This window comes from Sorex fumeus, unplaced genomic scaffold (genome assembly GCF_029834395.1).
Source record: "Sorex fumeus unplaced genomic scaffold, SorFum_2.1 ptg000128l, whole genome shotgun sequence".
Lineage (NCBI taxonomy): Eukaryota > Metazoa > Chordata > Mammalia > Eulipotyphla > Soricidae > Sorex > Sorex fumeus.
The window spans coordinates 50,613,587-50,641,408 of NW_026606185.1; the positions used below are offsets into that span (position 1 = coordinate 50,613,587).

Genomic DNA, 27,822 nt, shown 5'->3' on the forward strand with positions numbered 1-27,822 from the left:
TGGCCCAGTGGGCAGCTCTGATGCCTCATTCTGCAATGACTCCTTGGAGTCTCAGTTTCCCCATCTGTACAGTGGGGCTAAAGCTTCCCATCGGACAGGCCCCCAGAGATGAGAGGAGCCTGGCGCAGGGCAGGTGGGAATCTCAGTCCCCTTGGGTCTGTCTCCCAGCGCTGACATGTGGGGGCCTCCCTGGCCACCCCAGTATCTCTCCTCCAGTCCCCAAGAGGCTTCTGTGCTAGTCACCTCGGTCATGGCTTGGATCTGAGACTTGTCTGATTCCAAACCTACCAATTTCGGAGACCCCTGCCATCTGGGCTGGTGGCCACAGGGCTCATGGGGCCTCGGGGACCTGTGGTTCTGGGTAAGCACCGGACACTCTGCCCATCCCCTGCAACACAGGGAGGATAAAGAGGCCGCCCTGAGCTCTGGTGCTTGAGAGAGCCGGAAAACAGCCCCAAATGCACCAACCCCAGGCAAACAGAGAGGGGCCCAGGCGTTCCCCCCACATTCCAGCCCAAATGGGGCCTTCAGGTAGGAGACCCCCTAAGGGGCCTCTCCAGGAGGTCCACTCAGGAGCCTCCTGCTGTCTAATCCCCAGCAGGACTTAACTGGTAAAGGTGGGGGAGGGAGGAGGGGTGCTGAAACTTGAACCTGGAGGGGGCTTCCCACCCCTCCTTGCACACCATTTATCGAATCTGGAGGAAACTGCCTGAGAGTTTCAACCACTTCCTTTGCATTTCCAAAATTCTGCATTTAGAAGGGGATATGGCCAGTGAGCCTCAAGAACTGGGTTGGAGCCGGAGCACCGGGGTTGAAATAAGGAGGGCCAGGGTGGTGCCCCCCCCCCACTGCACACAGCAGGACGCCTGGAGAGCAGCAGAACAGGTGCCGGGGGTCCCCCAGCCCTCCCTCATCACAGCGCTGCGCTAGGGGGTTGATGTGTCAGGGACCCGCTCCAGCCCGAGGAGTCCTTCCCTCCCCGGCCAGCCCCGAAGGAAGCCAAAGCCGCAGCAGCGCCAGCCTGAAACAGATTAGTGAGCTGGAGACCCCTACTTGACTCTGCTGCCCCCTGGAGCAAGTCCGTCATAGAAAAGGACCCACCCCCCCACCCCCACCTCCCAGCCATCCAGCGAGCCCCAAAGTCCCACGGTCCTCAATTCCGACCCACTCCTGGTTCTTTCTCACCTCCAGTTGGAGGTCCGAATAGAAGGCAGCCCGTGGGGGTCTCTATTTCTGCTGGGAGCTCAAGACTCATCTTGCCTGTCAAGTTTTGCATCGGATCTTGGGGAGATCCAAGCAATATTGAATTGGGGCGGGGGGGGGGGAATAAGGTCGGGGATGTGAGGCACTTGAAACGTACCATATATCCTCCCTGGCTTCCAGTCCCCCCCCCAACCACTCTGCTTCGCTCCCTCTCCCCTGCTCCCCAAAGCTTGCTGGAGAGAGAGCTGACAGAACTCGGGAGTTGCTGGGTTTCAAGTTCCAGGCTATTTTGTTTGTTTGTTTGTTTCCAGGCACGCAAGAGTGCACCCACCACCTCTTGGATGGGGTACCCCAGCCACAATATTCCCCATATGCCCCCAGCCCCCAACACACACACACCCCTAGCAAGATCTGCACCCTCCAGGGGAGGCTAGACTCCGAAGGTTTTGCAGACCCACCTCTCCGCAAGCGCAAGCTCCCGTGGGGGGCCACCCCGGGCCAGAGGGTCCCTGCTGAGCCCAGAATCCTCCCTGACCACCCCCCCTTCCCATTCCCAGTCGCCTCCCCACCCCCTCCCGCCGCAGCCCGCGCGTCCCCCGGAGCGCAGGCACCCGCCGCTCGCCCGCCCCGCCGCGCACCCACCTGGCCGCCCCGGGGGCGCCGCGCTGGTGGCCGGCCGTGTCCTGCGCGCCGCCAGGGTCGCGGGGCTGGGGATCCACGCGGCAGCGCTGCTCCGGGGAGCCTGCCGCAGCCGGCGCGAGGGTGTCATTGATTCGAGCTGGGCGAGTTAAGCCATTCCAGGAGTCCTCCCACCCCTCCCTCCAACCAGAAGTATTTGGCAGGCAGCCCCTTCTGGTCCACCTGTACTGTCAGGAGCGGGACAAGGAACAATTCCTCGGGTGGCGCTTTCCGCCTCGCTTTCGAACATGCAAAGGGAGCTCTTTCCTGAAGGTAGAGCAGCGGTGAAAAGAAGGCTGAGAAGGAGGCCCCCTTCCTCCTCCTTCTCCTCCTTCTCCTCCTCTTCCTCCTCCTCCCAGGCGGCCGGCTGGTTTGTTTGTTTGTTGGTTTCACTCTCTAATATGTCACCAAGTGCCTCCCCACTTATCTCAAACAGGGGCGCCTTTTTATTATTACCGCTTCATTCCATTCTGCCTGCCTTTTATTTTTAGAGGCAATTTTATTTCCATTTGCCTGAAATCTGAGCCCAATACAATTACTAGAATTATATGTTTTCTCCTTAAAGGGTCGGGAGTGTAACTTAACCAAATGCGGGGCTGAAGTGCCAGCATCCTGTGGCCAGCCGGCCAGGGGCGGCAGCAGGGAGAAGACCCCAGCCGCATTCCCTGTCCAGAGGGTGGGGACGACCACATTCGGTCACTCCCCGCACCCCCGCCCCCCCCCCCCCAACCAAACACACGTATCACACAAGCTCTCCCTGGCTTTGTCTCCGCTGAGACTGACTCATGACGGCCAGTCCCCAGCTGGGGTGGGCCAACCACCAACCCCAGGGGCGTGGTCCGAGTGCCCACTCGAAAGCTGCTCCTTCCAACCGCACACCGCACCCTTCGTGAAAACTGCTACTTGGGAGGCTAGCCTTCCTGCCCAGGAGCTGTCCCTCACCTGCCATTGACTCCTCAGGACCTTGATGGTTTGGTCCAGGAAACGGGTGGGCGGAGAGTCAGTGGGGGAGCCAGGGGACAGCCTTGCCCTGGGTGACCAGCTTCCCTCTGCCTTAGAGAAAAACAAGGGCGAACCCAAGAGAGACCAGGCTCTCTGTCTTCTCTGCAGCTCTCCCCAGGGCTGGAGTGAGTCTGACAATACCCCAAAGCCAAAACCAAACCCCACTGAGACAGCGAGACAGTGCAAGGTCCCCCAGAAAGGGGGAGCAGGGGACAGTAGCTCTTCCAACGGGTGACCCCTGCTTTAGAATCAGGGCCAGTGACTCATGCCTGCCAGTGCCCTGCAGGAGGGCCACAGGAAGGCAGAAGACAAAGTCAGTGGGGGGAGGGAGAGGGAGAGCCAAGGACTCCTCCCTAAAACTAAAACTCGGGTCCCCACCAGGGCAGGGCTGAATGAGTTTGTGAGGCCCTCTATCCAGTGCAGGGGTGTGCCCTGAATGTAGGGCGAAGGGACAGGGAGGCTCGGAGCCAGGGTGCGGTGGGAACGGGGTGTGGAGAACCCGGCACAGAAGGTCAGCGGGGAGGTGCTTAATCAGGGCAGATGGCCGACCTCCAAAGCAGGATGAACCCATCTTTCCCTTTCCCCCACCCCACCTTTTCTTTAATCAGAAACCACGCACTCCTGGAACACCCAAGTCAAAGAATAAGTCCAATCTCTTTGTCCACAGAGTCACTAATTAAACAGCCAATCAATCTGACCAACCTGGCTGCCACTCCCAGGCCCGGGAGTGGAGCAGCCCGCTCAGGAGAGGAGAGAATCGAATCCACCCAGAGGGTTTGGGGTAACACCCTAGCTCCTGATGGAGGCAGGGTGGGTGCCAAGGGGTGCTGCCTGCAAAGTCTCATGTCTGTGGGGAAGTAAGTCACAGGGCAACAGGGACAGTGAGGGGCAGAGTGGGGACCTCCCTGGAGTGGGTACAAGAGGGATAAGGTCCCAATTCTGCACAGCAAAGGAGGACTCAGGAAATCAGGGTCTCCTGGAGGGCTTCTGGGAGGAGTGGGCTCAGGCAGCCTGGGAGGGTTGTTATGAGCAGGGATGTGAGTGTGTTGGGGTGGGGTGGGGGGAGGGGGAGGGGGTAGTTAGTCTGGATTCTGGGTAGGAGTCTAGAGGATGGAACTTCTTGGATACAGTTTCTAGTGAAAGGAGGGTGCCCGCGCTGGAACAGGCGGAGGGTATGGGAGAGGCTGGAGTCCGGGGAGTCCAGCCAGCCTGCCCCCAGGTGGCCCCTCTTAACAGGGCTCCAGTCTCTGGGTGGGAAGGAGTGCCCGGGCCATGGGTGGTGCCAGCACTGGAGACACTGCAGCCAAGAGCCCAGAGAAGAGCTGGCCCAGAGCCAGCCCGCTGGGTCCCGCAGTGGACAGCAAATGTCATTCCTCCCGCCCCCTTAATCACTGTGTGTGTGTGTGTGCCCTGCTGGAACCCGCCCTTCCGAAGGGCTCTGGGCAAAAACGTGGGGAGCCCTGCCCTCCTGCCCCTCCAGGCTCACCTCCCTGTTCTCAGTGCTGGTGCCAGCTGCCTCCTGGGAACAGGAAGACGCCGGAGTTTGGGGGGAGGGGTGCGGTGGGCAGAGCTCCCAAAGCCTCCCACAGAAAGGGGCTGGGGCAGGCAGCCCTGGGAGCTGTCAGGGCGCTTCCTCTCCTTCTGGGATGGCTCTTGCCCAGGCTGTCTGGCCACCTCCCTCTTGCGGCCCTCCTCCCAGCCACGCCCCTCGCCACGCCCATCCGCCCAGTCATGCCCACCCAACTATGCTCCTTTCCAGCCACGCCCACACAACCACGCCCTTTTACAGCCACGCCCACACAACCAAGTCTCTTCCAGCCACGCCTCATCCTAACCACGCCCCTTCCAGCCACGCCCCACGTCAACCACGCCCCTTCCAGCCACGCCCCATCCCTAGCCACGCCCCCTTCCAGCCAGGGCCCTTTCTAAGGTGGTTGGCGGTCCAAGGGGCATGGATATAGCTGGGTTCCCGGGCTCCTGGCCTGATCCCGCTGCCATCTCTAGACCCACAGTTCATGCCCGTCAGGGAGAATGGAGACTTCAGCGACCCAACGTGGCTCTGAAGACATGATTAAAGAAGGGAGCAGATCAGCGACTTTCTTAACTAGAACAAGGGTGCCTGTCATCCGCCGAGTCCTGTGGACACTCAGGGGACACCTGTATGAATGTGCGTGCATGTCCAGGGGGGTACAGGTCTAGAGGGAGTTCTGAGGTCACCCGAGATCTGGGAACAGTGCTCACAATATGGATCCCGGGTTACTTCCCCACTCAACCCTGCAGTCACACCCCAAGTGAAATTCCATGGCTTTCCTTTTTTTTTTTTCCTAGTGAGGAGAGGGGGCTCAAAAAGATCTTGATGGGGTTGGAGTGATTGTACGGTCGTTTGCCTTGCACATGGCCGACCTGGGTTTAATTCCCAGCATTCCCTATGTCCCCCAAGCCCACCGGGAGTGATCCCTACGCATCACTGGGTGTGTCCCCAAAACAAATACAAAAATTGGTCTTCGACCTGTTCAAGATCTCACAGCTTTGATAAACCATCAAGCGTACGTGACACCTGGTCTTTGGGATTTACTGCCCAGGTGATACTCACACATCCCACCCCAACCCACTGGGGCTCATTTCTGTCACCTGTGTCTTCTTTTACTCCGTGTTCCTGGTGCTCAGTAAGCCCTTGCAAATATGTGGGGGACAGAGGCTCAGAGAAAACCCTGCAAATATGTGGGTGGGGACAGAGGTTTCAGAGAGAGAACCTTAGATCCAGGAGGCACGCTGGAAGAATCTCGTTGCTGCCATTTCCTGGAGGGGGGGGGGGGCGCTGTGTGTCACCCGTTCACCCCAACCCTCCACTGTCTCCACCGCTGAGGAAGATCCCTCCCACCTCTGCTGTGCCGCCATCAGGGCTGCAGGTGGACTTGGCCCCTGTGGGTGGGCCTGGTGGGCGGCTTATCTGGCTTGTGAGGCCCAGGACCTTTCTCAAAGCCAGGGTCAGTCACCAACCCTCCCCCTGCCCTCCCCCGACATGTGAAACAGAGAATTGCCTGGAAAAAGTACTTTGGCAAGCAGGAACCTAGAACCAAGTCAGAGCAGATTCTTTTCTGGGCATGGGGAGTGGGGGTGAGGGGATGGGGAAGCTCCTGGCAGTGCTCAGGGGCTATTGAGGGTGCTCAAGAGACCCTGCAGGGCTAGGGGCAGGCAGGGAGCTATATTCAAGGCATACCCTTCAATTGCCACTTTCATTTTGCTTTTGACTCAGAGTTTGGGGGTTTGCTCCCAGAAGTACTTGGGGGACCCCCCTCCAGTGCTGGGGATTAAACCTGGCCTCCTGCACGCAAAGATGGGGTTCAGGCTTTTAAGCCACTCCTAGCCCCAGAGCTGATTTTCTTTGGGGATTTCTGCCCCAATGGCCATGTCTCCCACACACCAGGACTCCGGACCAAGATAGGACAACTGTGACCAGTTTGCATGCCACAATGGCACCCCATGCTGTTCTCAGCTCCGAGGCCACATGCAGGGACCCCCTGCTTTGCAGATACAGCAACAGAGACCTGCAGGATGAACAAGTCTAATAGAGACTTGTTCAAAGGGAACTACAAATTGTTTAAAGGGAACTACTAAAACATGGGAAGAAATGTTATCCAGCTCTTGCATAGTCAAAAATTCCTGAAGTGGGGGATAGCCCCCTCTCTCCAACTCCTCTAGCTCCCTTCCTCCCTGTACCTCTCTCCCCTATACACCCTCCCCTCTCTCCCTCCCACTCCCTCCCTCCCCCTCTATTCTCCTCCTCTTTCTCCCCTTCCCCTTTCTCTCTCCCTCCCCCTTCCTCCCACCTCCCCTCTGCTCCCCTCCTTTCCCCTCCCTCTCTCATTCCTCTCTACCTCCACGCCCCTCCTCTCCCTCTCTCTTACCCTTCCTTCTCCCTTTCTACTCCCCTCCTCTCCAATCCTCTCCTCCACCTTCTCCCACATCTTCCTTCCTTCCTTCCTTCCTTCCTTCCTTCCTTCCTTCCTTCCTTCCTTCCTTCCCCTTCCTCCCTTCCTTCCTTCCTTCCTTCCTTCCTTCCTTCCTTCCTTCCTTCTTCCTTCCTTCCTTTCTCCCTCCCTTCCTTCCCCTTCCTCCCTCCCTCCCCCTACCTCCCTCCATCCATTCCTTCCTTCCTTCCTTCCTTCCTTCCTTCCTCCCTCCCTCCTTTCCCTCCCTCCCTCCCTCCCTCCTTCCCTCCCTCCCTCCCTCCCTTCCCTCCTTCCTTCCTTCCCTTCCTCCTTCTCTCCTTCCTTCCCTGTGTCTAGGTTTTGCCTCTGGCCCCTCTGCCCTCACAGAGCTGACCCTCTAGCAGCAGGGGAAGAGCACAGGCAGCTCACTAGGGCCCGTGAAGTCAGGCGTGAGGCCCTGCTATTTACCAGCCCTTCTCTGAGGAGAGCCATCTGGCATATCCACCTCTCACCTCATTTCATCCCCACCTAGGGACCTGGGGAACAGGGATTAGCACCCACAGATAGAGGAAGTAGGGAGAGGGTGAGTGTAAGGGGAGGGAATAGGGGAGAGGGGAGGGAGGGTGTGAGTGAGGGTGTGGGTGAGGGGAGGGTGAAGGGAGGTGAGTGAGGACGTGGGGGAGCGGGAGGGGGAGTAAGGGTGTGGGTGAGGGGAGGAGAAGAAAAGGGGGAGGGTGTGAGTGAGGATGTGGGGGAGGGGAGGGGGAGGGTGTGAGCGAGGGTGTGGGGAGGGGGAGGGGAGGGCGAGGGGAGGGTGAGATGAAGGTGAGGAGGAGGTGGTCCCAGCCACACTGGACGTGAGGGCAGAGCTGTTGCCAGCCTCCCCATCTGCCCCTGCACTGACCTGCAGGGCAGGGCGCGATTTGGATTTGGCTGCTGCTCTCCAGATCCTCGATTTCCAGGCAGCGCTGGTACAGGAACGGAGCAGTGGCAGAGGACCAACCCACCCGCTAGCAAAGGGTCCTGGCAGGACAGGCCCTGGGGTGCAGGCAGCCGGGGCCAGCGTCCTGCCTCTGTCAGCCGCAGACTGGCCTTGACGCAGATTCCTTCCCAGACTACAGAAGGGCGGCCTGTCCACTGACGCCTGCAGGCCTGAGAGTGACATGGCTCCCCGGGGATCAGGACCCTCGGCACACCAAAGACTGTGCATCCGACCAGGAAGGAGAAGACAAGCAGAGGGAGAGAGAGAGGGAGACAGACAGAGAGACAGACAGAGAGGCAGAGACAGAGAGAGGCAGAGAGAGACAGAGGCAGAGACAGAGAAAGAGACAGTGTGTGTGTGTGCGTGTGTTGCATATGTAAGTGGTATATGTGGGGTATGTGGTATGTTTGGTATATGTGTGTATGTGGTGTGCATGTGAGATGCATGCATAGGTATTTATGTGGTATGTATATGGTGTGTGTATGTGAAGTGTATATGGTATATGCATGTGTGGTTTGTATATGTGTTTGTATAACTATATACACGTGGTGTGCATGTGATATGAGTTTATGTGGTACGTCATATGGTATGTGTAGGCAGGCATGTGTATGTGGTGTGTATAAGTATGTGTGGGTGGTGTGTGTATAGTATGTGGTAGATACATGTGGATATGTATGTGGCATGTATGTATATATAGGATATGTGGTAAGCGTGAGTAAGTATGTCTGTGGTATAATGATATGTGTCGCGTGTGTGCATGCGGTGTGTGTATGTGGTGGGTATGTATGTGGTGTGCTGTATAAGTGATGTGCTTGGTATGTGTAGATGGCATGTGGCATGATGTGTGCATGGTGGGTATGTGTGTGGTGTGTATCATGCAAGAGGTATGTTTAGAGCATATATACATGGTATATGGTGTGTAGTGTGTTTGTGGTATGTGTGTTATGTATACATACAGTGTGTGGTGTATGTGGGGCGACTCTGCGTGTTGTGTGTAGTATGTTCTATGTATATGATGTATATGTATGTGCGATGCGTGTGGGGTGGGCACGCATGTACTGTGTGTGGTATAGATGCATATGTCTGGTGTGTGGTATATGTAATGTGGGGTGGATATGTATGTACCGTGTGTAGTTTGCATGTGTATATATGTTGTGTGGGTTTGTAGTGGGGCGGTGTGTATGTGTTGTGTGTGGTATGCATATCTATGTATATATAGTGGGTGTTGTGTGTGTGCGTAGTGGTTATGTGGCATGTACGTATGTGGCATGTGTAGGTGTTTGTGTGGGTGCACATGGGGGCACTGTGAGTCAGGGAGGGGCACACAGCTCAGTCTCCCTACTGAACTTCTCACTGGGCAGTGCTCTCACACTGCCAGTCCACTCACGCAGAGCTGGGCTTCACCCCTAGTGCTGGCCAGTGCGCCATTGCTAAGGGCCACTCATCACGGCCAAGACAGTGGCAGCTGCGCTCCAGACCCAGATAAGACAGGAGATGTGAGGGTAGCTCAGTGGTCACCTCCACACCGGCGTCTTCTGTAAGCCTCGGGGACGGGCAGAGCAGCTGCACGGCCCCTCTGAAGCTCCAAGCAGGGCCTTGAGTGCCTACAGAGAGCACAAGGCAAATCCGCACTGGCCACCCCCATGACTAGTCCCGCAGGCTTGTGCTGAGAGCCGGGCAGGTGCCCATCCTTCCCCCTGCACAGAAGGGCAGCTCGGGGGCACATACACTGACCGTCCCCAGTGTGCCCTTCTGTCAGAGGAACTGTGTGGGGCAGCGCAGGCTCTGTCTGGACTGCACGGGGAGCAGAAACGGAAGGAGACGGAGGCCTGATCGGTCCCTTGGGGGAGCTCAGCATTGGCTCAGGCTCCTGTCTGAGGCTGCAGATGCCCAGATGCATGTCCAAATGCCACGCACACGTGGACAGACGCCTGTGGTCCTTCAGGGTCTATCCCAAGGCGTCACTGTCCCTCCCCTGTTCTGGGAGGTTGGGGTGCTGAAGTGCCCTGAGCTGTCTGTGGTGCCAGCCGTGGTCAGAGCTGGAACTGGGCCGAGGACTCAGGCTTTCTCATTCAGGGCCCAGGTGTATGGTGTACGTTGCGACACCATCTCTCTCCAGCCCACACTCCCTGCCAGCTCTGACTTTAGTAGTGATAGGAGCTCAGGCCCCCCTGTCTTCCTCGCCTCCCTCAGCTCTAGAGCCCCCCACCTGCCCCCAAAGACCCTCTTCTGATCTCTCAGATGGCCTTATATACTTGCACTCCAGGTCGGCTATAGGTCAGTGGGTGGGGAATAAGACAGACAAAGGCGAGGAGCAGCCAGGAAAGGACAAAGGGCAGTCAAACTGACCAGAGTAGCGGGTCCTCCAGGAGAAAAGATCTGGAAGGAAGGCAGCAGGGGACCTACAGCCAGACTGCAAATGTGGGGGTGCCTAGAGCAGCAGCCTAGCCAGCCCCCTGCCTGCAGGCATATGCACAGATTCCCCAGGAACATGGGACTGGGGATTCAGTGGGGATCCTTCTAGGTCTCCGGGTGGACTTCAGGGTGCCCTAAGCTCTCTGCCCCCAAAGCCAGGTGATTAATTATATGATGAGGTGAACAAGTTTCTTTTATCCTGGGGCGACAGCCTATTACATTCCAGAGTTCTAAAGAATTAGGATCCTCTAAAAGCACCTCTCCCCAAATTCAGATGAAAGGTGGAGGTCAAATTGGGATAGAAACTGTTGCATGAGTTTTATGTGTATTTTAATCATAGTAGGGAGATGGGAAAAAATTAGATGTGGTCCTTCTCAGACAGGTAATGGATGGATGGATGGATGGATGGATGGATGGATGGATGATTGGATGGATGGATGGATGGATGGATGGATAATTGGATGGATGGATGGATGGATGGATGGATGGGTTGTTGAATCAACAAATAAATAGACACAAAGATTTTTTTATGTAGTACTAGGAATTGAACCCAGGCCCTCACACATGTGAGATGTGCTCTACTATGGAGCCATATCCGTGGAAATCATTAAGTAGATGATAGATTATATAGGTAGATGACAGAGATGGCAGATGGGTGATAGAAGGACAGATGCCAGATGCCAGGTGAAACAAATCTACAATTGAGCAAATAGATATCGTCTCCTCACTAGACTCGCCAAGCTCATGTTCTCTCTTGAACATGTGTTCCTTTACCTCTCCTCTGCTCACATCTTTCTACATAAGCCTCATTCAATAAAAAAAACTAGCTTTCTACACCACACACACACACACACACACACACACACACACACACTTGTCACATCTACTGTATGGCAGGAGTCAGCAGAGCCAGGAGGAGAGGGTCTCCTGAAGTATCTATGCTCCCCCTCTGCCCTCCAGGAGAGTCTGAGATGAAGACCAGGCCTCCCCAAGAGATGCCATCTATGGTGGGCAGTGGATTTGGCTTCACGCCTCCTCTGGAGCCAGAGCTGCATGAGACATGAGCACTGGGAACTGAGCCCCTTCTCTGGTACTGGTGGGCATCAGGCGCATGCTAGGGGAGGTGCAAGTGATCTCTTGCCCTGTGCTTTGGGCAGAATTGACACTTGCATTGACCCGGGAGGTGATGGAGGTGTTGGGTAGGTGGTCCTCAGTGTAGCAGGGGTGGTCCCCAAGCTGGACAGCCTATGTAATATAGCCCACAGCCCCCTCTCTAGTCTCTCTGGAAGGAGCTGGCTCGGACACTGACCCCTAGAGCTTCGTGGCTTTAAAGGGACTGTTTAGCATCCCTGCTTGAAATGATCCAGGAGGATCATGGGCCCTTCTCTGGTACTGGTGGGCATCAGGCGCATGCTAGGGGAGGTGCAAGTGATCTCTTGCCCTGTGCTTTGGGCAGAATTGACACTTGCATTGACCCGGGAGGTGATGGAGCCAGAGCTGCATGAGACATGAGCACTGGGAACTGAGCCCCTTCTCTGGTACTGGTGGGCATCAGGCGCATGCTAGGGGAGGTGCAAGTGATCTCTTGATGTTAGATGTAGCAGGAGGACAGTGGGAGCAGTCACAGGAAAACCTCTCCTCTACCGCACGCATACGGGGAGCCAGGTGACACACGCAAAAGGTCTTTCCGTCAGCTCATTTTTGTGACATGAGGGTGAAACTGCCCTCCCTGTATGCTAAGAGTTAAGAAATGTCTTATCTGGGGCTGGAGCGATAACACAGCGGGTAGGGCATTTGCCTTGCACGCAGCCGACCCGGGTTCAATTCCCAGCATCCCATATGGTCCCCTGAGCACCACCAGGAGTGATTCCTGAGTGCAAAGCCAGGAGTAACCACCCCTGAGCATTGCAGGGTGTGACCCCCCCAAAAAAAGCCTAATCTGGATGGGCTGTTGCAGTGCTGGAAAGTAGAAACCTCAGCAGGTACCTGAGCACAGGGAAGCAGGGAGCAGGCGACACCGGGAGCTCTGGGCAGACCCCATCTGGGAGCAGGGCAGAGATGAATGGACCATACATCACAGGGAGGACCAGAACAGAGCAGAAGGACCCAAGCCCACCTTTACCTAGGGCGGGTTCACAAAAACAATGAGTAAATTCCGAAATGTCTCAGTGGGATCTAAAACAGAATGTATTGGTCATAAAGTTTCCCAGTGACGAAGGCCCCAGTGTGGGTCCCCAGCTGACCCTTTCCTGCCTCTGTGTTCCTCAGTCTACTGTCACAATAACTGACGAAGAAACCCCTTCTTTATTTCACCACTGCTATCACTGCCAGAAAAACCCTTACAAAAAAGTGCTCTGTATTCCTATTTGGGGCCACAATTTCAGGTGATTGTCTAGTAGCAGTCTATCTTGATGTTAAATAATTGAATCTCCTGGGTTTTTTTTTTTTTTTTTGCCTAAATATGGTTTCAGCCAGGCCAGAGTGATAGTACAGCAGGTAGGGCTCTTGCCTTGCACGTGTCCCACCCGGGTTTGATCCCTGACATCCTGTACAGTCTCCTGAGCCCACCAGAAGTGAGCCCCAAGCACAGAAGTAAGCCCTGAGCATCACCAAGTGTTTCCCCAAACCAAAACCTGTCCTTCTCCACCTCCCCCCAAAAAGATGTTTTCAGTGTTGATTGTGTAAATTTCATTACAACAATGTCAGCCTTATGACAAGCTTGCCAAGTGAGTAGTGGTCCATTTCACAGATGGAAAAAGCTGAAACCCCTGGTTTAGACAAGCTGCCTGAGGGGGGCTGGAGGTCTTTCTGTGGGACAGGTCAAGGCAGAGGTACAGGAGGCTGTCTTCCTAGTGGCTGGGCATGGGACAGGGCCAGTGGGATGCTATATCTTCTGCCACTACTGGAAGGAAAGAGGAAGGGGGAAACAGAGAGGGAGGAAGAAGAGGGCACCCAGCACTGAGCAAGCACCGGAAGTAAAGCCGTGTCTGGCCCCTGAGCTCAAACAAGGCCAATCCCAAGTCACCCCTTCCTCCCTCTCCTTGCTTCTACTCGGGGGAGGGACCGAAGGTACATGGGAGCAGCCGGAAGTGTGAAACTAATGTGAAGTTGAAGTACCCCCTAGAAATTAGTCTTTTTTTTTCTGGCATCACTGAAGGATGATGGGCAACGGGAGATTGGCACAGATGGGAGAGGGCAGAGAGGCCCTTCCCCGACTTCAATGTGATGGGCACTGCCCTCCCTACCACTCAGGGGGGCTCCCAGCCTCAGTGAGGGTGAAGGTGGCTGTAATGTGGCGCCTTCGGAACCCAGGCTAGGACTAAAATCTAACTAGCAATCAAGAACGTGGAAGCGAAACAATGGAGCGACTGAGTTTGAACCAGCAGAGTTTTGTGGGCCTCAGCCAGCTTCCCCTGTGGACCTTTGGCCTGCCGTATTAAACTGGGGCTACTCATTCCGGAGAGCTTTTCAATCAGCAATGGTATCGCAAGAAACTACCATGACAGAACCAACCTACAAATAACAGGGAGATTATATTCGGTTGGGTGTCAAACATCGGAAGACTAAAGGGCTTAGCATCCGCTGGAGAAAATATTGTGCCCCATGAAGCCCCCGATGAGTGGTGGATGGGGGGGGGTCAAGGAAGTGCCAGGGGGAACCAGTCACCCTGAGAACAACAAGGCTGGCTTCAGCCAACCCGCCGGCAGAGCCTTTCCCCTTTTTCAAGGGCTTCAGGTGCGGTTGATTTTATCATCCGTCTTAGTGATAAAGAAGCAGAGAGCGGGAATGGTGAAGGAAAGGACTTGTCCAAACGGCAACAATCTGTTCATCCCGCCATGGCCAAGAACATAGACTCAGGTGCTAGACCCTGTGACTTGGCCCTGCCAGGGATCAGTGTGGGGATATAGACCTATACTGGTGCTCAGTTTCCTCATCTGTAAAAGCCACTGGGTGGATGATCTGAGTCAAATGCTTAGAACTCGTTTGGAGGTTGGGGTTGGAAAGACAGTAGAGCAGGGAGGGAGAGTGCCTGGTATGTGACGGACTCAAATAGCACAGAGGGTCCCCCAAGCCCTCTGAGAAGTGATCCCTGAACAAAGAGGCAGGAGTGAGTTTTGAACACAGCTGTGACCCACCTCCGCCCCTTATTGTTCAGAGCAGCTCCTCAGCCATAATAATAAACATGATGGACAGATAAACACCAACTCCAAGCACCCAAACCAAATGGACCCAGGGCAAGGTGCCCGGGGAACTGCTCTCTCCTGTGGGAGAAATTCCCATCTGTCCCACTCATGCCAGTAAATGCAGGGCGGGGGTGGAGGCTAGAGCCGAGGGAGGGGGCCGGCACCTGGAGACATCCTCCAAAGCCCTGGGCACAGTCCCCCTTCCTCTGCCTTGGCAGACTTTGCCAAGGAGGAACCCACGGTCTGGGTACACCAGTGCCAAGCAGGAAAGAGCTGGTATCTGCGCTGGAGGAGTTCAGCCTGCCCCAGGCTCACAGAGGGTGTAAACACCAGCTCCTAGCGCTGCTCTTCTTCCTCTCTCGGCTTTGGGGATCTGTTTCAGCAGCTGCCCAGGGCGCCCATCTGCGATGGCAGGGGATTTGCATTGACTAAGATGGTAAAGGTGGTGAATAAGCTCTGGCAGGCAGTCTCGAAACTCTGACCCTAACAGGATGACAGTATTTCCCCAAAGCTGTGGGCTTTGCACTACACACTCAGAACCGGGTCAGGGTTCTGCCAGCGTGTCCTTGGGCAAGGACATTGACCTTCCAGGGCCTGGGAGGTGCTAGGGGCAGGGGTGATAAACTTGAAGACCCTTTGACTAACCCCCAGAGGGTCTGGAGGAGAATCCTGAGCTCCAAACCAGTGATTCGGGGCCGCCCTCTCCTAGGTCCCTGACGGGAGTTTGCCAGAATGTCTTGTTTGCTGGTGTTTTGAATTGACTAGGCAGTGTGATAAGGTGTTTGTGCTTCCAAAAAACACATGACTGAGGGCCCCTATGGCCCTGCTGAGGCCCTGGAGGGAACAGACAAGGGTAAGAGTCCTGGAGGAAAAGCATGAGATGGGTTCAGCTCGCCCTGCCCCATCCTGACCCTGTCCATCCGGTTCAGACTCCGAAGGCCTCGATATTCATACCAGGGATGAGTGAGCAGCTGGGATGGAGTGGGAGCCGGAAGTAGTCCCAGAGCTTCCCTGCCTAGCTGGAGCTCCCCAAAGACTGGGGGTGAGGAGTGAGGAGCTGGGAGTAAAGGAAGAAGATATGTGGTTTCTCCCACATCTCAGTTCTCAGCTCTGCCAAGTCCGATCAATACTCTGCAGAGGGAGCCCTAGACCAGGAGCCCCTTGAAGCCACTCTGGGGCCAGTCCACTCACCCCATAGCCCCCCCGAGGAGATGTGAGGAGTTCTCACTGTCTGTGCTTCTTCTGTTGGTCACTCCAGTTCCAGTACAGACTGGAAAATGCAAACACTAGAGTGGAGATGGGGGAGGCAGAGACTCAAGGTCACTTCCATCCTCAAGTTCAACCATGCCCTCACCATTGCTGATTAATTCACTTATCGGTCATTTACTAAAGATCAGACTCTAAATTACTAAAAATTCACTAAATTTACTAAATATCAGGCTTTCCTCACTTCACCAAATAAGAAGTGAGGAAAACCCACCTGGATTAGGGTAACACTCCTGGGCTATCATTCCCCGCCGCCCCCGCCCCCCATTCCCCATGTCCTAACACATAAAATACCCATACAGGTGGGTGGTTAAAGGTGAAGGCCACCCAAGAAGGTTGCTCAGGACAAATTCTGGCTGTCTTCTAATTACCAACCTCAGTTCCTTATATGTAAATGGGAAGAATAGTAACTTCAGTCTCAGAGTGTTCCTATAAGGGTTCAATAAATGAAAGCTACCAAAACAGTAATAGCAAGGACTTAGCATCCCCCACATGCCCACAGATCAAAAGATTATCAGGATGACCGGAGCTGACCTTCTTCATGTCAGAATCTGTCACCTCAAGAAAGTTCCAGCATGCCCTTTCCCTCCCACCCTGAATCAGGCACACAGTCCATTCATTCATTGGCCCTGGGTTCACAGTTGGTGTAAAAGCAAGCCTCAGTGCAGCCAAGCTCGTCAACCCAAAGTTCCAGTAAGTTCCAAATCAGTGAGACCAAGTTCGAAAGCTGCTCCTAGAAGCCCAGGTCGTGTTTTAATCCTTCACTTCCACCTAATTCCTTTCAAATTCGTTAAGAAAAATCAGGCATTGGGGCCCAACTGGCTTGAATTTTTCCACTTCTGCTCTTCCCAGAGCCACATGTCACAGCGGTGCTCACAAACAGCTAATCCCCAGCAGGACGTGGGGTGGGGGTGAGGGGTGGAGGGACAGTGCTGGAGAAGTGAAGGACCCCAGAGCCCTGGGCAGCCTCCTGGGACTGGCGTGCCTGGGGCTGGCTCTGCAGGGCCATCGTCTCCTCACACAATGCCTGGCAGGGCCCAGGAAGACAAGGGTGACTGCTTGAACAGACATGCCTTGCTCTTTTGCAACCCGTTCAGATCCTGGCTGAGGGCAGCACATGGAAAAGAGTCACATTATTAATTGCCCTAGTCTGGATTTGCCAATTTGGCTCACACTCACACCTACCTCCAGACCCACAGTCTCCTTGGGCACAATGACGGGTCTGGACGCCACCAAAGAAGGGGTCCTCCTGGGGTTCACCGGGGTTGGTGGAGTGTCCTGGAAAAGCATCTCACTGCCACCCTCAGAGGGCCAGAACTCCAAGTCAGTAGGAATATGGAGGTGCGCTTCTCTCCTGTGTCCTCAGTGAAGATGTGTTGCTCCATCTCATCACCATGTAATGTGTCTGAGCTGGAGTGATGGCACAGCAGGTAGGAAGCTTGCCTAGCACACAGCCAACCTGGGTTCAATTCCCAGCATCCCATATGGTCCACTGGGTACCACCGGGAGGAATTCCTGAATACAGAGTCGGGAGCAAGCCCTGAGCTTGAGAAAAGCATGAAACAGGTTTAGTTCGCCCTGCCCCATATCTCTGGGTATGCCCCCCCCCCAAAAAAAAACAAGTAATGTGTTACACAGGATCTGTGCTGGGTCACCAACACAGAGCTACCACCAAATTACGCATACAGGAAGAGGTACTTAGTAGCTGGGTTAGAGTTCCAGCCTGGCCATGAATGTGCTACATGACCTGGACAGGTTGCTGCTCTCTGGGATGTCCAGGGGTCTCAGTTTATAAATCCCAGGACTGCACTAATGATACTCAGTGGCCCAACCATGCTAAAGATCCAGGTTATTAAGTCTATTAGACAACCCTGTTGTACTGATAGTGGCAACAATAGCTAAAGAGACCCAAGCCTGTGAAAATGAACAGTTTGGTAGTCCAGAAAGCTCCTCATAGCCACTGGGAGGATTCCAGCTTAGCTGCCTGGAATTGTCGGAATGCATGGCTTGTGGGACGATTCATAGTTGAACTGGCCTCGGGAAGAAACACAGGCAGGGAAGTGGAAGGTTCAGGCCAGTGCTGGTGTCTTTGGTGGGTTCTGAAGGATTCCCCCTAAACCCTTCCCTAAGCTGCTTTCCTGCCTTTGGAAATTTACCTTTTATGCACATCTGAGGGAGGAGGAGTGGCAAGAAGCAACCAGACCCCAACCCCCAGCACTGCCAGGAGAGATCCCCAAGCAATCTGGATTAGTCCCTAATCCAACTGCTGTTGGTCCCCAAACAAATAAAAATAAAAGGGGAGTGAAAATATAGTGCATAAGGCGCTTGCCTTCCATGCAGACTACCCAGTTCTATCCCTGGCATTCCATATAGTCCCTAGAGCCCCACCAGGAGTGATGTATGAGCGCAGAGCCCGGCTTAACCCTGGAGCATTGCGGAGTGTGGCCAAAAAATAATGACAATAACAACTACAGAAAAGAAAATGAATTACTGAGGGGCAGGCGGCGGGGGAGGGGGTAGCTGCTGAGTTCCGTTGCAGGATTTTTCATTAAAAATACAGACAACCTGAAGATGAGACTCTCACCCAGCTGATCGCCAAGATCTTGGACTCTGCTAGGGAGCCGGGGCGCCTGAGGATAGAGAAGGGGGGAGGTCCTGAAGGAGGCCTCAGGGGGGTGCACGGGGAGGGGCTGATTCACTAAACTCTCCGAAATCCCAAAAGGCTGAGGCTGCGGGCGGTGGGAGGCTAGAGAAAGGGAGGAACTGAATTGTTTAGGAGAGGCGGGAAAGGGGCTGAGGGCCCAGGCTTGGTACCTCCCTTTGGCTGATTCCGGGAGCCAGAGCCGGGAGGGGAGGGAGGAGAGGGCGAGTCTGGAGAGAGAGGCCGGGAAGGGAGAATCTGTAAAAGCCAGCGGGGCGGACTCCCTGAAAAATTCCCGAGAGCACGGTGCGGGCAGAGGGTGCTGGGCAGCACCCCAGTGCGCCGGGCCCACGCCCCTTGAGTTGCCCGGCCGGTTCAGACTGGTTCGCCCACCTCTCCCTCCCTGCCAGCCCCTTGGGCCTGCTCCCTAAGAAAGCAGAATCAGGAACGTGATGCAATCAGACTGTCCCAGTGCTCTGGCGCCCAGAACGAAGCCCCCTCTCCGCGTCCCTCCCTGGTGAAGCACGGGCGTCCCCGCCCTTGTCTCCGCCCACCAGGACGCCACGCCCCTTCGCAGCCGCCCTCCACTGGTCTCTTCCCCGGACGCCCCGCCCTCGTCCCCGCCCACAAGAACGCCACGCCCCCTACAGTCGCCCCCCACTGGTCTCTTCAGGACGCCCCGCCCTTGTCTCCGCCCACCAGGACGCCACGCCCCCTACAGTCGCCCTCCACCGGTCTCTTCAGGACGCCCCGCCCTTGTCTCCGCCCACCAGGAAGCCACGCCTCCTGCACACGTTCTCCCCTGGTCTCTTTCCAGGACGCCCCGCCCTGTCTCCGCCCACCAGGATGCCACGCCCCCTGAAGATGCCAGGCCCCCTTCGCTCGTCGCTTCCCCGGACGCCCCGCCCATAGCCCCGCCCCTCGGTGGCGCCCCGCCCCCTGGCACCCAGCCTCCCCAGAGGGAGACCTGGCACCCTCTTCTGTCCTGGAGCCAGCTGCCGGCTCCGGGGCGTCCCAGCGTCCTCGCTCCCTCCCTTCGGCGGCCCTTCACCCCACCCACCTCTCCAGAGTCCTCCCGCGCCCCTCCGGGAGGCCCCAGTCTGCTGTCTGAACCTCTCCTCCGCATTCTCACACGGCCCCAGCCCGACCTCCTCCCCGCCTGCCTCCCCGGGAGGCCGCCCTGTGAGCGCTTAATGCCGCCCTGGGGTGATGCTGCTGCCTACTGGGGCGGCACGGACCCTGCAGAGGGGCTGGGCTGCTGGGGAGAGGATCCGAGGGCCCCCAAGGGCCCAGCGTCCGCTGCCCCATGTCGCGTGGCAGTGGCGAGGCTGGGTGCCAAGACCCAGAGAGGACCAGCGGGGAGCAGTGCCAGGGCCCGAGGGGCCATCCCACACCGCCTCCTTAAGCCCCTCCACACGCGTGCCGCAACAGGGCTAGAACCGGTATAGTGGGGTAACCTTACACAAAGCACTGGTTTAGCTTCCGCTGCTGCCACTGCCAAAGGACAGACTTTGTCCTTGAGAATGGCACCTTCGCAGGAGCTGGTGTGAAGTTTGGTGTCAGCGCCTAATCATTATACTCTCCTGGGGCCTGTTCAGTGTGGTAGAGGGAAGGAAGGGATGGGGACTCATGGGGAAAGCGGGTTAAGGAAGGGCGGAAGTGCGATGTCCTGGATGAGATGACCAGGGTGAGTGCTGATTGTGATGTGTGGGTTGGAATCCCAGCCCGATCTCTTAGTAGCTCAGGTTGATGCATGGGAGGGAATGCCTGTCTTCTCCGTGAGCCACAGTCCCCAGAAACTCAGGGTCAGTAGTCCTCCTCTGCTGAGGGTGCCCAGAGAAGTGACAGCAGTGGCTGGGGATGGAGGTGGGGGTGGGGCAGGGGGGGTGGGGACGGGGTTGTTGCTTGGAGCTCCAGAGAAAGGCAGTTTTGGGGGAGGAAGTGGAGGTGGTGGGACACACCAGGCAGTGCTCAGGGGCTACTCCTGGCTCTGCACTCAGGGATCACTCCTGGCAGTGCTCAGGGTGGTGATGGGGATCAAACCTATGTGGTGATGGGGATCAAACCTAGTTCTGGAGCATGCAAGGCAAAGGGGCCCGTTCCAGACCCCCAAGGAGAGAAGCTGTAGGTAAATATATGAATAAATAAACAAATCTCCTGACTCCAGGGTACCAAAGGTCAATGGCTAGAGGAGGGGCATCTATGAAGGCGAATCAACTGCCTGGTGGAAACTCAAGCTTCCATGGGGGCTATTACCAATGGGTCCCCAAGCCCGGGTCAGAATCAGGGTGCAGCCAGGACTAAAGATGGGGTACAAGTGCTCCCGAGTGAAGGTGTCTGAAACTTGCTCTAAAGGGTGGCCCCACACAGTCCAGCTCTCTCTCTCTGTCTCTGTCTTTCTCTCTCTGTCTCTATCTTTGCCTCTCTGTCTCTCTGTCTCTTTCTGTCTCTCTGTCTCTGTCTCTCTCTGTCTCTCTCTGTCTCTGTCTCTCTCTCTCTCTCTCTCTCTCTCTCTCTCAGTCTCTCTCTCTCTCTCTCTCATCCAGCTAGGAGAAACAGGCATCAAAGGTGCAGCTGGAACATGAGAACCCGGCCGCTCCCCGCCCTTCCCTCTTCATCGTGGCGGTGAAGGTGGCCGAGCGTGGCTGCTGCCCTTGGCCGTGGCTGTACCCCGGAACGAAGAGGAGCTCCCTCATCTGGAAAATCAAAGGACCGGCCACATGCCTCCTAGCACCCTCCTCCCAGCCAGAGCCGAGCTAGCTGCGAGCCGCAGGAATGTGGGGGAGATGTGGCTGCTCCTCTGGAGGGGCAGGGTTCATCCGCAGTGCTGGCAGTCCTCCTGTTCTTCGGGCTTAGGGGAACAGAAATGAGGAGGACTCGAGTGTGGGGTCGGGCTCCTGGAGGGGAGAGCCCAACTGTGCCAGGAGCAGGGGAGGGCCTGGAAAGAGGGGGCCCACTCCCTCTCGGGACGAGGAAACAGGAGCCCGCAGTTCAAGGGACTTGCCACATTCACACGTGTCCGCAGGGCAGAGCTGAACTGCGGTAGGCAGTATGCTGATTAGCTCTGTGAACAATACAAGACCCCTGTAATCTCTCTGAATTCTTTTCACAAAAGCAAAATGGAAATGCGTGGTTTGGCCACCAGGTAGGAAAAAGCGCTCCAGCAAGAGAGTCAGCCCGCCAGCCCCTGCAAGCCTCAAGGACAGGACAGGGTTTGAGGTTAGCCTCCTAAGCGGAGCGGCAGCATGGGCTGTCCCTGCCCAGCCAGGGGAGGGAAGAGTTCGCTTCCGTGATCAGCCCCGCAGGCCCTCTGAAGAGATCCCGCCAACAAGGGGCTGGAGGACTCAAACACATTCGATTCGGCAATAATTTTCATACTGAGTTCAAGAGGCACCCGCTCCAAGTACATAAAACCAAATCAAATTAAATTAATTGATTTTATTGAAACCTGCTGCCGTGGTATTCAAGTCCACAGCCTGGGGCATGACCCTCATGAAATACCAAAGGGGCTTTAGAAATAATTGAATGGATCCCACCCTGGGTTCTGCACACAGGCCTGGCCCTGTGCTCGGTGCAGGCTGGCTGCGATTCTCAGCCCCGGGAAGGAGAGGGCACGTGGCTGTGACACCCTCCCCGAGCCACTAAACCTGGAGCTTTCTGCAGAGCCCAGGGTCCTCCTCCTCCTCCTCCTCTTCCTCCTCCTCCTCCCCTTCCTCTACCTCCTCTTCCTCCTCCTCCTCCTCTACCTCCTCTTCCTCCTCCTCCTCCTCTTCCCCTCCTTCTCCTCCTCCTCCTCCTCCTCCACCTCCTCTTCCTCCTCTTCCTCCTCCTCCTCCTCCTCCTCCTCCTCCTCCTCCCTCCTCTCTTTCTTGCTGACTTCATTTTTCTTAAGGACAGAGCAAAGGCTAATAAGCCCCTTTGTGTGCAGAGAATAGGCCTCAACCTAGCCTACTCAGTGAGGTGGATGCATGCAGAAGGTGCTCTAGATGTTTCTTAAGCACCTACCTGTGCTGGTCTCTTTCTTTGGTCTCCCTCCTCCACACCCCCCCCCCCCCCCACAGGGCCCCCAGCCATTGTTGTCCTTATTTTGCAGATGGAGTCACAAAGGCACAGAAAGTTCACATCAATGACCCTAAGTCACCAAGTTGCTAAGGAACCAAGCCATGTCACTTCCCAATAAACAGTTTCTTTTTTTTTCTGGAGTGAAGGTGGCTGTGTGTGTGTGTGTGGGGGGGGGGGGGGGGCGGGTTTCCAACCCAGGGTCTTATACTTGCAAGGTGTTTTAGGGCATCTACATCCCTGGTCCCATTTTTTTGTGAAATTTTTTTTTTAGGTGTGTGTGTTTGAAGGGGTTTGGAGGGGGGGAGCTCTACACCTGGCAGTGCTCAGGGTTTAATCCTGCCTCTGTACTCAGGGATCACTCCTGGCAAGGCTTGGGGGAATCACAGGTGATGCCAGGGGTTGAACCCTGGTCAGCCCAAGGCAAGCCCTGTCTACACTGTAGTATCTCTCGGCCCTTCTCAATATGTCTTCAAAGAATTCAGTGAGCAGCTGCTCAAGGGAAGCTCCCCCTCTGCCCCCACACCCTTTCTGTGGAAGGCATTCCTTCAAGCAAGACAGGCCCCCAAATATGAGGGTCCCCATTCACAGGGTCGGGGGGGGCGACACTCACCCACCCTTCCTTTCCTGGAGGAACCTTGCAGAGCCAGAAGGTCCAAGGTCAAGTTTGTGGTGTGAATGAGAGGGTAGCCCCCCCACTCCAGAGCCCAGAGTGACGAGTTACCCGGACACTTAGAGGCTACCCCGTAAACCAGGCCGTCCCCCAGCGAAGACCCTGAGTGTCTGTCTGTGACATAAGCAGCCCACAAGCCCCCCGCTTTCTGTAGTCTGGGTTCTCGTGCACATTCAGGGAAGAAGGCAGGGGTGAGTGAGGGCACCTGATCCTTTAGCCGTCAAGCCCCTTAGGGCAGCCTCCTCGGGGCTTGGTCATCCAGGACTCCTGGGAGAGTGTAGCCAGTCCCTGGGGTGCAGGGAGCAATCATAGCCCCCCCCCCATCCCTCCCCTCCCGGCATCCACGTTTGCTCACTCGGCTCTCCTCCCTCCCCTAAAACAGAGGCCTGGAACCCCGCCAACACCAGTCCCCTCCCTAACTCTGAGCAATCATCACAGCACGACAACTGTTCTCCATGGCCATGCCAGGCAGCCCGTTGCTCCTCACAGCCTCCCTTTACAGGAAGCAGAGGGCAGTAGAGGACCCGGAGCTTCCGAGGATACAGCCAGTGCTGGACTGGCAGGGTGGGGGCGGGGGGAGGTGAGGGAGGTGGGGGTTCAGAGTTCGGTCTACAGCTTCCAGGTTGGCACCCCTGATTTCCTGATTGAAACTCTTTTTCTATCTAAGAAAAACGGCTTAGATCGCCTTCCCGTGAACGCTGCACTCGGCGTGTACAAATCAGCGGCACCAACTGTTTTCACAAAGTTGGGCAGCAGCTGAGCTACCTCAGCTCGTTGTCATCAACCCCCACAAATACCCTGTAAGGCGGGACATGTCTCCAGAGCTGGGGGAGGGGGCATGCTTCCAGGGGAAGGCCTGCATCTGAGCTCCCACATCACTGAGTTCTGGGCCCTCCAGGAGCAATGCCCTCTGCCGGGCCCTGAGCACCACCAGGCATGGCCCTCAAAAACAGCCCCCAAGCCCCCAAACCCGGTAAGCGTGAAGCAAGTGCTGACTTCCCAAGCCACCTCCTCCTGACCCTTTGTGACCATGTCCACTGTGCCTCTGAAGTGGCCTTTCTCCCCATTCCATACGTTTCCTCCTGTCTGTAAAGCTTATTCTCTTAGTGAGTCAGAGCAGCCCAAAGACGAAATGAGGGCCCTGGCACCTTGGCTGTCCATCACAGGGTTGGCAAGGATGTGTGTGTGTGTGTGTGTGTGTGTGTGGGTGGGTGATGCTGGGGGGGCGGGAATCACATCCGGGGGGTTGGCCCCACCCATGGATCTTTGAAGCCCTCTCACTGGCAAAGATTCCGGGGGTCCAGATGGCCCTACGGCCGGAAGAAGCTGCTCAAGACTCTGCTTTTCTGTTTGCTGCGGTCACTTACTCGCTTTCACTGGTCTTTTCCACACAGGTGGGTCGAAACCCAGTGTCCAGTAGGTGCTCAAGAAATTCTTGGTGAAGTCTTTTGCTGAAGTGGTCCCGGAAGCTGCCATTCAGCCGACCACAGACTTGGCCAGTGAGCACAGCAAGGCTCCCTGGACTCCTCCAGTATACCCAGCAAGGAACGGCCAGTAGTGCTCCCCAGTGGTGGGGAGCTCACGGTGGGATGGGGTGGGGTGTACTCCTTGGCCCTCAGCTCCAGATGCCTTTGTCTCTATCCAGTGTGTGTGTGTGTGTGTGTGTGTGTGTGTGTGTGTGTGTGTGTGCTCGCGCGTGCGTGTGTGGGGTGGAGGTGCTTGGCTGAAAGCCCAGGGCTGGGTGGGTTCCCAGCGGCTGCTCAGCCCCATCTCCCTGGCCCCCAGAATCGCACCCCACCCTTCCAACGGTGCTGTCTGCACAGCGGGGTGGGGGCGGAGGTGACCCCATGTCCAGTTTGTCCTTGGCCGGAGGTTGAGTCCAGACCCTTCCTCCAGCCTCCCAGGCCTCCTGCCCACTCCTGACTCTCAGCTTTGGAAACTTTCCACGGCCCAGGGATCTGCCTGCCTCATGCACGCCCACCCTCGCTTCCCCTCCCAGGCCAGGCTGCCCCTCCCACAGGCCCCAGCCCACCCATTTCCTCTGCCCTTTTCACCTTCTGGCACCAGAACCAGCTATTCTGAGCCTCGGGTCCGGCCCCTTCCCCTGCCAGCTGCTCCCTGACTCCAATCCTTTCTTGTCTCTTAGGAGTTGACAGCTACTCAGCCCTGTTCTCTTCCCCACCCCACCCCCACCCCCCCAAAAATAAGTACCCTCAAAGTGTGCAGCACTGTGATATAAGGGCAACAAGATGAAGCTCAGGCTTAAAACTTGAGTTACCTTGGGCTGGAGCGATAGCACAGCGGGTAGGGCATTTGCCTAGCAAGCGGATGACCCAGGTTCGATTCCCAGAATCCCATAGGGTCCCCCGAGCACCACCAGGGGTGATTCCTGAGTGCTGAGCCAGGAGTTTACCCTGAGTATTGCTGGGTGTGACCCCCCCCCAAAAAAAAAAAACTCGAGTTACCTGTTTGGGAATAAATACAGCCACTGCAGCATTACCAGGACATGAGTGTCTGTGTGTGCGCCAGCCCTCGAGACCAGAACTTTCGAAGAAGCTTCTCAGCATCATCCTTCTCAGATTTTCCAGAAGCCAGAGCGGGGATGAACCCCAGTTGCCTGCATAGTCTCTTCCTGGCTACCTGAGCTCCCTGCTATGGAGGAAAATCCAGCCAACTCTGGATTTCAGCGTTTCTTTGAGAAGATGTCAGGGCGGTGACTGCAAATTTACCGAACGACCCTGAATGGTCTGTTTGAAAAGATCCTTTTCTGTATTCATCTCTGTGAACCGTTTTCCATGAAAGCCCTAAGAGTCAGATAAGGTGCCCACCCACATACCAGTGTGGGCAGATTTCCGAGTTCCCTTGTGGAGAGAAACTTGAGGGAAAGCTGGGTGGGCCACGTGATGGGGGAAATGTCCTCAGGGCTTCCTTTGACCTTGTGACCAGAAAAACTCACACAGAGTGGCCCGGCCAACATTCACTTCACCATGCTTAGCGTGGGGCAGAGCCCTGCATGAGCCTGGGATTCTGTGAGGGTCATCCCGGGTGAGGGCTGTGCTGGACAACGGCTCCTGGGAAGTGTTTGCTGGCTATAAGAGAACCTCTCCAAATGTCTGTACCTGTGCTGAGCGTCCAAGAGCCTTGCCACATTCATCTTGACAAAATACATGTTCAATCGGCATTTTCCCCCTGAAAACATGACCCCCCAAACCCCAAAGTCATAAAGGAAAAAAACAAAACAAAACAAAAAAAGCTCAAGGATGAATCTGATGAACTGACATTTTGAAACTTTGATCTGACAAATTCAAATCCCGACTCCACTAGAAAAAACTGTTTAGAATGTGTATCATCCACATGGGTTTCCATATGTAAAATGCAGAGTGTTCAAACACCAACAAGGAAAACGAGACGTATACATCTCCCCTGACATGCTTTAAACTGCACCTCCCGGGGCCAGAGTGATAGTACAACGGGTAGGGCATTTGTCCTGCATTCAACCGACCCAGGTTCAATCCTCGGCATCCTATATCCTAATCCCTGAGCACCGCCAGGTGTGATTCCCGAGCATAGAGCCAGGAATAAGCCCTGAGCATCATCGGGTATGGCCCCCAAACCAAAAAATAAAAATAAAATAAAACAAATTGCTGGCCTTCACTCCAGAATTTTTGTAGTGGAGAAGCCTGCAACTAGGGGTTTAGGAAGGAGCAAGGGGGCAGACACTGCCAGGAACAGCCTTGCCTGATGGGAGAGAATGAGAGCCGGTGTGAGCCCAGGGACCCTCTCCCCTGCACAGGGCTCCAGCTGGCAGTTCCAGGGAAGTGGCACCGACGGGCTATAGGGGTCTCCAGCTTAACAATGACTTCTCATACTGTGCTTTTCTCTAAGCAGCCCCAGAGAGTTTATCACACCCTCTGCCACCCGGCCTCTGCCCTGCCAGATTACAGACAGAATTCCACAAACAAGCGCCACATCCCAGCTGCAGGGAAGTGGCTAAGTGTGACCCTCCCAGCAGCCCTGGCAAAGGTGACAAGAGGCCCCTGGCTGTCTTGGGTACGTGTGTGAGAGAGAGAGAGTGTGTGTGTGTGTGTGTGTGTGTGCGTGCCAGGAGGGAGAGTGCAGTGAGGACTGTGTTTCCTACACCCCCTCCACTCTCCTATCTGTCATTTCTCTGGCTTGTCAGAAATGCCACTGTACTGCCCGTTCCTTCAAGGCCCCATCTGAACTGTGCATATCCCGAAGGCATCTTCCGCCAGCCAAAGTCACCAACATCCGGCCTGCATGGGGAAAGGAGTGCCTGCATGGGGGAGGGGTGCCTTCATGGGGAGGGGTGTCTGCATGGGGGAGGGGTGTCTATATGGGGGATGGGGTGCCTGCGTGCCTTCCTACCAGCTACCCGACCATCTACTTTGTGCCAAAGCAGTCCTCAGTCCTTGGCAAACCTCAGCTAACCTTTGTAGAGTGTGTGTGTGCGTGTGTGTGCATGTGTGTGTGTGTGTGTGTGTGTGTGTGTGCCTGTGTGTCTGTCTGTAGGGGGGGGAGGGGAGGTACAGGGTGTGTGTCTGGGCACAGATGGATCAGGACTCATTCGCCCCGGCCCCAGGTGGGCCCAGGGTCTCTGAGATGGGGGGCTGTGATGAGAGCTGGGGCCTGAGCACCAGTCACCTGCAGAAATGTTAGGCTGAGGGGAGGCAGGGGGCTGTCCAGAGAGCACTGCTTAGGGAGCAGCCTCGGAGCTGCTTGGGTCCCTGAGATGCGGCTGCAGTGTCCTGCAGGTGGGCATTACTCAG

The 27,822-nt window shown here is 56.0% G+C and overlaps 1 protein-coding gene across 2 annotated transcripts in view; it reads right to left on the reverse strand.

The window, feature by feature from the left end:
- ZBTB7C (zinc finger and BTB domain containing 7C) overlaps nucleotides 1-27,822 on the reverse strand; it is a 241,437-nt gene that overhangs the window by 84,393 nt on the left and 129,222 nt on the right. The window contains exon 1 of one of the 2 annotated variants that reach the window (XM_056138114.1): nucleotides 1,846-2,149. The exons of the other annotated variant lie outside the window; for it this stretch is intronic. The gene's annotated coding sequence lies outside the window, so the exon portion shown is untranslated. Of the gene's footprint in view, nucleotides 1-1,845; nucleotides 2,150-27,822 lie in introns of those variants that run through there. 2 annotated transcript variants of the gene reach the window in all.